This window comes from Triticum dicoccoides, chromosome 6B (genome assembly GCF_002162155.2).
Source record: "Triticum dicoccoides isolate Atlit2015 ecotype Zavitan chromosome 6B, WEW_v2.0, whole genome shotgun sequence".
NCBI lineage: Eukaryota > Viridiplantae > Streptophyta > Magnoliopsida > Poales > Poaceae > Triticum > Triticum dicoccoides.
In genome coordinates this window covers 294,707,455-294,718,730 of record NC_041391.1, presented here as the reverse complement: position 1 = coordinate 294,718,730, position 11,276 = coordinate 294,707,455, and the positions used below count along the sequence as shown (strand labels likewise).

At 41.5% G+C, this 11,276-nt stretch overlaps 1 long non-coding RNA gene across 1 annotated transcript; it reads right to left on the bottom strand.

Annotated features, from left to right (window-relative positions):
- Positions 1-7,108: 7,108 nt before the first annotated feature.
- Positions 7,109-10,211, bottom strand: LOC119325363. The gene is made up of 2 exons (XR_005157488.1): positions 8,707-10,211; positions 7,109-7,481 (listed from the first exon to the last, which is right to left on the bottom strand). It is a non-coding gene; the product is annotated as an uncharacterized LOC119325363 (long non-coding RNA).
- Positions 10,212-11,276: the final 1,065 nt, after the last annotated feature.

The window sequence follows — 11,276 nt, the reverse complement described above, 5'->3', positions numbered from 1 at the left end:
AACTTCTTTTGCTTCTTCAAGAGTAATAGATGATGAGTCTTCAACTTGATCACTTTGTTATTCGAGCTCTGGATCATCTTGTGCTTTGGCTTCGAGAATTTCTTCTTGGATCTGAAGTATCTCTTCCTATGGACTCTCGCTATCTTGCTCAGCTAAATGTGAAGGTGTTGGAACCTCACACACCTCAAGGGATATCCCGGCAACACTCAGCTCAAGGAGGGAAGAGATAGTACTGACAGCGTTGATGTTCTTCTCAATCTTCCTTACTTCTTCCACTAGCTCCTTTCCACTCTTAATCTTCTTCATTTCCTCTAGTATCACCGGCCTAATTGGATCATCTTCGGCACTCGAAGTGAACTCGAGACCAAGCAATGTGAGCTTGTCTATATCATCAAAGTCATCTTGTGTGGGCACTTGTGTTGAAGATGTTGGTTGACCAAATGGAGGACCATTTAACTCCATTGGCAACATGTCCTGGTGTTGAGGTATATGAGTAGGAGCTGAATAAATCTATTGTGGAGCATAGTTGTGGCTCTCCTCTTCATACCTAAATCCCTGCATTGGATAACTAGAGGCAAACGATGAGATCTCAGGGTTATTGCTCCTATATGACATATTCTGGTTTTCAGGCCACCCATGTGTGTAATTGTTTTGGTATGAGCTAGGCTGTGGGGCGAAGCTCATGCCATAACAATCGGGAGGGTGAGAGTAACCACGCTGACATTCAGCGGGTGAATGGCCCTGAGATCCACAAATATGGCATGTAGGAGCAACATAAGGATTACCTCTAGAATAAGGAGCATAAGAGCTAGGCCTATCCTCAAAAACTACCTCTCGCTGCCGAGCTAAATCATCTAATTGATGGGAAATCTTACTTATCAGTTCTTGAATACTTTCTGTGTTGTTTGTAGTGTTGCTCGCATAAGCATGATGATCTGAATAGAATGCCATTTTCGAGAGGATAATCCAACCTGCAAAAAGGAAAAGAAGACAAAAAGATAATAACTAGAACAGGGGTTAGTGGCTAGAGATATATCACAAATATATGGCACAAGATGAAAACAAGAAAAACCTAGTCTATAGCCTAGCACAATCGCTCGACGCTAGTCCCGACAACGGCGCCAAAATGATCAATTGTAATATAGCGGGGGTTTTACGCCCCAAACTACGAATGTCGTGTTCTCCACATGGACTAGGAAAACAGCGACGGCACTCGACTAAAGCTAGGTGACAATTCAGAAGATGATCGCAAGAAAATAAAATCTAAACTAACAAGGTTGTTCCGGAAGATCGTTGACAAAAGAAAATGCAAAATAGCAGAGGGAGGTTCAGATTTCACTTCACTTATTTTTGGTATTTTTGTTTTACTTGAGACGCTAAAACACTAACATAGAGGGAAGCAACAAGACATGAACACATATATTACTATCATACATGTAACAAAAGGGAAGGAACAATACTGTGAAAGGGACAGAAATATATCACAACACAAACATATATATTTATTCACACAAACATCGTTAACATGGAGACAGGAAATTAAATGTTCATACATCTCACTTCTACAGAGAGTAACATCGATAGAAAATTCACAAGAAACAATATGAATTATTAAAAGCTACTAGCTGACAATTAGTCACACACACAAATCATATATGGTTTGGATTACACAAGACACAGTACTAGCACTAAAATGATCAACATAACAGCAATACGAAACCACATGAAACATATATCATGAACATATATGTCACGGGTACTAGAGCTAAAACAGGGACTGAAAACTGAACACTATTCAGCAAGTACAATATATAAATGACAGGTTTGGCTAGATCTCATACATAGAAATAGAAGGTCATAAGCATCAGTACCAATTCTCACTGATCAACAAAATTATAAGAACAACTACATGTCCCTAGAATTAACATATCTCTTCATTACACACTATCAATACTTATGAAGTACAAACACACACAATCTCACACACACGAACAAACACACACACACACAAAGAGAGCAGCGGGTGAAGGAAAGGAACCGCTACAGGGAAGCGGCAAGATAGAAGCAACACTAGGAGGAGAAGAGGTTCAGAGGAGCAGCAGCAAGTTGGAGATGCAGAAGGGCCGTTGCAAGATTGGGAAAGAAGCAGCAGCAGGGGCGTAGAGAGAAGGAGCAGCAGCAGCGAGGTAGGGGTAAAAGGGGCAACAGCAAGGGCGCAAGGAGAGAGCACAGGAGGTTGAGGGCATCGGCATCAACAAGTTTGAGAGAGACGAAGAGAGCTGCGGGCAGTAGCAAAGATGAACAGCGGCGAGATTGGGATGAACAGCAGCAAGAAGGAAGAAGAGATTCAGATTGGTGGCGTGTGGTGCAGCAAGGGACTCGTGGTAGTTATGGTGGATGGGTCACGGTGCAGCGAATGGATGGATGGAGTGCGGAGGTGCGGCGGCGAAGTGGAGCTGGTGGCGCGCCCCACGCCGGCCTGGCCGTGGCGGCGGCCTGTGCTGGAGAAGGAGGCAGGGGAAAGAGAAGGAGATGTGGCCAGGCCCGAAGGGGATCGATGGTTGCCGCTAGGGATTTGATCCTCCTCCTCTGATCTGCCACTTTTGCTCTTTTGCCCTTCCACTTCTCTTCTTTCTTCACAAGATGATCCCTCCAACTTTAGCTTGGCCCCTATGGTTACTTCTTTTCTTCACGGCCGGGTCCCTCCGTGAATTAGAGCAACCACAGTTTCTTGACACTCTCTCCATTAGAGAAGGATTTTGGGCCTTTTCACCCTTTTCTGCAAAACATGGAGGAGTGTTGTAAATGTAGCATAATGGGGGTATTGGAGTATTTCTTAAGTAAATAATGTGAAAATATGATTACAATAGGATGCAAAAAGGCTAAAAAGATTATATGAAGAAATGCTCTATCAAGTTCCCCCACACTTAAATCTTTGCTTGTCCTCAAGCAAAGGCATACGACAAGAGCTAGATAGTGAACAGTGAGCTGACTAGAGAATGTCCAAGTGAAGTAGATCTCCAAACAATGCATGCTTTGGACTTGGCTAGTGAAAATTAATGGTTAAGAGTGCTACATATCAATAGGACACTATTAAACTCGGCCATTTTAAACTTTTGCAATGATAAACGAAGATTAGCAAGTTCAAATGATGACTGCGCCAAATGGTTCCTAAAGAGAGCATGATCCCGAGAACAAAAAGAACTGGAATTAAATCTCTTATTTGCAGAAATATAACTTTGTGGTTGAACCACTTATTAAATTTGAAGTAAGTAATGATAATATTTTATCAGTCTCACCAAAGGAACATACCACCGATCCCGAGAACATGGTATACACCTGGCTCAACCAATTATTAGTTTTTTTAGTTTGTTTGTCTGCCCAAAGGAACATACCACCGATCCCGAGAACATGGTATACACCTGGTTCGACAATTACATTTTTTATTATTAATTACTGCCCAAGCTAACCCGATTTCACATGCCACCGATCCCGGGAACATTACATGCTACTGTAGGTAGTCAGACTTATTTATTCATTATTACTTATCTTAAATGAACAACGCTTAAGCACAAAAATAGGAATCATCACTTCTCCATGTCTGGTTCACATGCTACCGATCCAGGGAACATAGCATGCTAATCCATAGTGGTTAGGTGATTGCTCTCAATGGGAACACATTAGGCACAAACTCAGCATCTGACACTTAATGATCTAGGTGTATCGAGGTAAAAGTAGAAAATGATTAAGTTTTCTAGTGTACTAGGGATTTGAGCACTCAAAACTAATAGCTTTCACTAATTTCAGCAAAGCAAGCATTATGTAGATCACTAGGTTACGAGGCATTCAACACTCACTTCACATATTCACATCAAGCATCATATGTCAAAGGTAAAATTCAGTGGGACGACATTTAAGAAATGGCTCAAGCAACCCAAATATCAAATGATTTCAGCATGTATCAATGGATGATATATTAAGATTCGGGTCATGAAACAGCTCACCGGGTTTTATAGGAAGTAGCACTCGCTCGACACTCTCTAAACTACAAGTCTTCTCCTTTGCTTCCTCATGCATTGTGACTCCTCTCCTTTTGCTTCCCTATCCTCATGCCTGCTCCAGCTTCTCCATTCCTCGTGTGTGCCCCCTTGCTTCTCCTCATCCCCATGCTCTGAGTCCACCAGGGTCCCAAGGAATGTCACCTCGAACCTGGTCAACATGTAATGGATCGTGCACAAGCAAAAACCTGAAAGCACTCTCAACAAAAGAGACAATGCAAGTGGTAGGGATAATACCCTCCAAGTCATCAATCGAATATCCAATTACATAAGCATAGCTATAAAGCACATGTTTAGGATGGTAGAAAACAGCAAGGTCGACACTAACATGAGGATGAAATTTATCATTAAGCTCAAGACTAGCGTGGGAATAATATGTTTCATTAAGCATAGGACTAGCATAAGGAAAATAAGTGTCATCATCAGGAATGAGAGCAATGCCACCAACAATGTATGTATGATCATGTCCAAGCAAATAATTTTTCAAGTCTAGCTTAATTGATGGTATAACACAATGGAAAGTAGCGGCAAAGATCTCATAAGGAAGCATGTCATCAAGAGGATTGGATAAACCTGCTAAATCACGCTCCTGTATGACGATGGGAAAATGCGTTTCTGGTTCTTCATCTTCAATCACATCAACTTCTTTTGCTTCTTCAAGAGTAATAGATGATGAGTCTTCAACTTGATCACTTTGTTATTCGAGCTCTGGATCATCTTGTGCTTTGGCTTCGAGAATTTCTTCTTGGATCTGAAGTATCTCTTCCTATGGACTCTCGCTATCTTGCTCAGCTAAATGTGAAGGTGTTGGAACCTCACACACCTCAAGGGATATCCCGGCAACACTCAGCTCAAGGAGGGAAGAGATAGTACTGACAGCGTTGATGTTCTTCTCAATCTTCCTTACTTCTTCCACTAGCTCCTTTCCACTCTTAATCTTCTTCATTTCCTCTAGTATCACCGGCCTAATTGGATCATCTTCGGCACTCGAAGTGAACTCGAGACCAAGCAATGTGAGCTTGTCTATATCATCAAAGTCATCTTGTGTGGGCACTTGTGTTGAAGATGTTGGTTGACCAAATGGAGGACCATTTAACTCCATTGGCAACATGTCCTGGTGTTGAGGTATATGAGTAGGAGCTGAATAAATCTATTGTGGAGCATAGTTGTGGCTCTCCTCTTCATACCTAAATCCCTGCATTGGATAACTAGAGGCAAACGATGAGATCTCAGGGTTATTGCTCCTATATGACATATTCTGGTTTTCAGGCCACCCATGTGTGTAATTGTTTTGGTATGAGCTAGGCTGTGGGGCGAAGCTCATGCCATAACAATCGGTAGGGTGAGAGTAACCACGCTGACATTCAGCGGGTGAATGGCCCTGAGATGCACAAATATGGCATGTAGGAGCAACATAAGGATTACCTCTAGAATAAGGAGCATAAGAGCTAGGCCTATCCTCAAAAACTACCTCTCGCTGCCGAGCTAAATCATCTAATTGATGGGAAATCTTACTTATCAGTTCTTGAATACTTTCTGTGTTGTTTGTAGTGTTGCTCGCATAAGCATGATGATCTGAATAGAATGCCATTTCCGAGAGGATAATCCAACCTGCAAAAAGGAAAAGAAGACAAAAAGATAATAACTAGAACAGGGGTTAGTGGCTAGAGATATATCACAAATATATGGCACAAGATGAAAACAAGAAAAACCTAGTCTATAGCCTAGCACAATCGCTCGACGCTAGTCCCGACAACGGCGCCAAAATGATCAATTGTAATATAGCGGGGGTTTTACGCCCCAAACTACGAATGTCGTGTTCTCCACAGGGACTAGGCAAACAGCGACGGCACTCGACTAAAGCTAGGTGACAATTCAGAAGATGATCGCAAGAAAATAAAATCTAAACTAACAAGGTTGTTCCGGAAGACCGTTGACAAAAGAAAATGCAAAATAGCAGAGGGAGGTTCAGATTTCACTTCACTTATTTTTGGTATTTTTGTTTTACTTGAGACGCTAAAACACTAACATAGAGGGAAGCAACAAGACATGAACACATATATTACTATCATACATGTAACAAAAGGGAAGGAACAATACTGTGAAAGGGACAGAAATATATCACAACACAAACAGATATATTTATTCACACAAACATCGTTAACACGGAGACTGGAAAATAAATGTTCATACATCTCACTTCTACAGAGAGTAACATCGATAGAAAATTCACAAGAAACAATATGAATTATTAAAAGCTACTAGCTGACAATTAGTCACACACACAAATCATATATGGTTTGGATTACACAAGACACAGTACTAGCACTAAAATGATCGACATAACAGCAATACGAAACCACATGAAACATATATCACGAACATATATGTCACGGGTACTAGAGCTAAAACAGGGACTGAAAACTGAACACTATTCAGCAAGTACAATATATAAATGACAGGTTTGGCTAGATCTCATACATAGAAATAGAAGGTCATAAGCATCAGTACCAATTCTCACTGATCAAAAAAATTATAAGAACAACTACATGTCCCTAGAATTAACATAAATCTTCATTACACACTATCAATACTTATGAAGTACAAACACACACAATCTCACACACATGAACAAACACACACACACACAAAGAGAGCAGCGGGTGAAGGAAAGGAACCGCTACAGGGAAGCGGCAAGATAGAAGCAACACTAGGAGGAGAAGAGGTTCAGAGGAGCAGCAGCAAGTTGGAGATGCAGAAGGGCAGTTGCAAGATTGGGAAAGAAGCAGCAGCAGGGGCGTAGAGAGAAGGAGCAGCAGCAGCGAGGTAGGGGTAAAAGGGGCAATAGCAAGGGCGCAAGGAGAGAGCAGCAGCAGGAGGTTGAGGGCATCGGCATCAACAAGTTTGAGAGAGACGAAGAGAGCTGCGGGCAGTAGCAAAGATGAACAGCGGCGAGATTGGGATGAACAGCAGCAAGAAGGAAGAAGAGATTCAGATTGGTGGCGTGAGGTGCAGCAAGGGACTCGTGGTAGTTATGGTGGATGGGTCACGGTGCAGCGAATGGATGGATGGAGTGCGGAGGTGCGGCGGCGAAGTGGAGCTGGTGGCGCGCCCCACGCCGGCCTGGCCGTGGCGGCGGCCTGTGCTGGAGAAGGAGGCAGGGGAAAGAGAAGGAGATGTGGCCAGGCCCGAAGGGGATCGATGGTTGCCGCTAGGGATTTGATCCTCCTCCTCTGATCTGCCACTTTTGCTCTTTTGCCCTTCCACTTCTCTTCTTTCTTCACAAGATGATCCCTCCAACTTTAGCTTGGCCCCTATGGTTACTTCTTTTCTTCACGGCCGGGTCCCTCCGTGAATTAGAGCAACCACAGTTTCTTGACACTCTCTCCATTAGAGAAGGATTTTGGGCCTTTTCACCCTTTTCTGCAAAACATGGAGGAGTGTTGTAAATGTAGCATAATGGGGGTATTGGAGTATTTCTTAAGTAAATAATGTGAAAATATGATTACAATAGGATGCAAAAAGGCTAAAAAGATTATATGAAGAAATGCTCTATCAAGTTCCCCCACACTTAAATCTTTGCTTGTCCTCAAGCAAAGGCATACGACAAGAGCTAGATAGTGAACAGTGAGCTGACTAGAGAATGTCCAAGTGAAGTAGATCTCCAAACAATGCATGCTTTGGACTTGGCTAGTGAAAATTAATGGTTAAGAGTGCTACATATCAATAGGACACTATTAAACTTGGCCATTTTAAACTTTTGCAATGATAAACGAAGATTAGCAAGTTCAAATGATGACTGCGCCAAATGGTTCCTAAAGAGAGCATGATCTCGAGAACAAAAAGAACTGGAATTAAATCTCTTATTTGCAGAAATATAACTTTGTGGTTGAACCACTTATTAAATTTGAAGTAAGTAATGATAATATTTTATCAGTCTCACCAAAGGAACATACCACCGATCCCAAGAACATGGTATACACCTGGCTCAACCAATTATTAGTTTTTTTAGTTTGTTTGTCTCCCCAAAGGAACATACCACCGATCCCGAGAACATGGTATACACCTGGTTCGACAATTACATTTTTTATTATTAATTACTGCCCAAGCTAACCCGATTTCACATGCCACCGATCCCGGGAACATGACATGCTACTGTAGGTAGTCAGACTTATTTATTCATTATTACTTATCTTAAATGAACAACGCTTAAGCACAAAAATAGGAATCATCACTTCTCCATGTCTGGTTCACATGCTACCGATCCAGGGAACATAGCATGCTAATCTATAGTGGTTAGGTGATTGCTCTCAATGGGAACACATTAGGCACAAACTCAGCATATGACACTTAATGATCTAGGTGTATCGAGGTAAAAGTAGAAAATGATTAAGTTTTCTAGTGTACTAGGGATTTGAGCACTCAAAACTAATAGCTTTCACTAATTTCAGCAAAGCAAGCATTATGTAGATCACTAGGTTACGAGGCATTCAACACTCACTTCACATATTCACATCAAGCATCATATGTCAAAGGTAAAATTCAGTGGGACGACATTTAAGAAATGGCTCAAGCAACCCAAATATCAAATGATTTCAGCATGTATCAATGGATGATATATTAAGATTCGGGTCATGAAACAGCTCACCGGGTTTTTATAGGAAGTAGCACTCGCTCGACACTCTCTAAACTACAACTCTTCTCCTTTGCTTCCTCGTGCATTGTGACTCCTCTCCTTTTGCTTCCCTATCCTCATGCCTGCTCCAGCTTCTCCATTCCTCGTGTGTGCCCCCTTGCTTCTCCTCATCCCCATGCTCTGAGTCCACCAGGGTCCCAAGGAATGTCACCTCGAACCTGGTCAACATGTAATGGATCGTGCACAAGCAAAAACCTGAAAGCACTCTCAACAAAAGAGACAATGCAAGTGGTAGGGATAATACCCTCCAAGTCATCAATCGAATATCCAATTACATAAGCATAGCTATAAAGCACATGTTTAGGATGGTAGAAATCAGCAAGGTCGACACTAACATGAGGATGAAATTTATCATTAAGCTCAAGACTAGCGTGGGAATAATATGTTTCATTAAGCATAGGACTAGCATAAGGAAAATAAGTGTCATCATCAGGAATGAGAGCAATGCCACCAACAATGTATGTATGATCATGTCCAAGCAAATAATTTTTCAAGTCTAGCTTAATTGATGGTATAACACAATGGAAAGTAGCGGCAAAGATCTCATAAGGAAGCATGTCATCAAGAGGATTGGATAAACCTGCTAAATCACGCTCCTGTATGACGATGGGAAAATGCGTTTCTGGTTCTTCATCTTCAATCACATCAACTTCTTTTGCTTCTTCAAGAGTAATAGATGATGAGTCTTCAACTTGATCACTTTGTTATTCGAGCTCTGGATCATCTTGTGCTTTGGCTTCGAGAATTTCTTCTTGGATCTGAAGTATCTCTTCCTATGGACTCTCGCTATCTTGCTCAGCTAAATGTGAAGGTGTTGGAACCTCACACACCTCAAGGGATATCCCGGCAACACTCAGCTCAAGGAGGGAAGAGATAGTACTGACAGCGTTGATGTTCTTCTCAATCTTCCTTACTTCTTCCACTAGCTCCTTTCCACTCTTAATCTTCTTCATTTCCTCTAGTATCACCGGCCTAATTGGATCATCTTCGGCACTCGAAGTGAACTCGAGACCAAGCAATGTGAGCTTGTCTATATCATCAAAGTCATCTTGTGTGGGCACTTGTGTTGAAGATGTTGGTTGACCAAATGGAGGACCATTTAACTCCATTGGCAACATGTCCTGGTGTTGAGGTATATGAGTAGGAGCTGAATAAATCTGTTGTGGAGCATAGTTGTGGCTCTCCTCTTCATACCTAAATCCCTGCATTGGATAACTAGAGGCAAACGATGAGATCTCAGGGTTATTGCTCCTATATGACATATTCTGGTTTTCAGGCCACCCATGTGTGTAATTGTTTTGGTATGAGCTAGGCTGTGGGGCGAAGCTCATGCCATAACAATCGGGAGGGTGAGAGTAACCACGCTGACATTCAGCGGGTGAATGGCCCTGAGATCCACAAATATGGCATGTAGGAGCAACATAAGGATTACCTCTAGAATAAGGAGCATAAGAGCTAGGCCTATCCTCAAAAACTACCTCTCGCTACCGAGCTAAATCATCTAATTGATGGGAAATCTTACTTATCAGTTCTCGAATACTTTCTGTGTTGTTTGTAGTGTTGCTCGCATAAGCATGATGATCTGAATAGAATGCCATTTCTGAGAGGATAATCCAACCTGCAAAAAGGAAAAGAAGACAAAAAGATAATAACTAGAACAGGGGTTAGTGGCTAGAGATATATCACAAATATATGGCACAAGATGAAAACAAGAAAAACCTAGTCTATAGCCTAGCACAATCGCTCGACGCTAGTCCCGACAACGGCGCCAAAATGATCAATTGTAATATAGCGGGGGTTTTACGCCCCAAACTACGAATGTCGTGTTCTCCACAGGGACTAGGCAAATAGCGACGGCACTCGACTAAAGCTAGGTGAAAATTCAGAAGATGATCGCAAGAAAATAAAATCTAAACTAACAAGGTTGTTCCGGAAGATCGTTGACAAAAGAAAATGCAAAATAGCAGAGGGAGGTTCAGATTTCACTTCACTTATTTTTGGTATTTTTGTTTTACTTGAGACGCTAAAACACTAACATAGAGGGAAGCAACAAGACATGAACACATATATTACTATCATACATGTAACAAAAGGGAAGGAACAATACTGTGAAAGGGACAGAAATATATCACAACACAAACATATATATTTATTCACACAAACATCGTTAACACGGAGACTGGAAATTAAATGTTCATACATCTGACTTCTACAGAGAGTAACATCGATAGAAAATTCACAAGAAACAATATGAATTATTAAAAGCTACTAGCTGACAATTAGTCACACACACAAATCATATATGGTTTGGATTACACAAGACACAGTACTAGCACTAAAATGATCAACATAACAGCAATACGAAACCACATGAAACATATATCACGAACATATATGTCACGGGTACTAGAGCGAAAACAGGGACTGAAAACTGAACACTATTCAGCAAGTACAATATATAAATGACAGGTTTGGCTAGATCTCATACATAGAAATAGAAGGTCATAAGCATCAGTACCAAT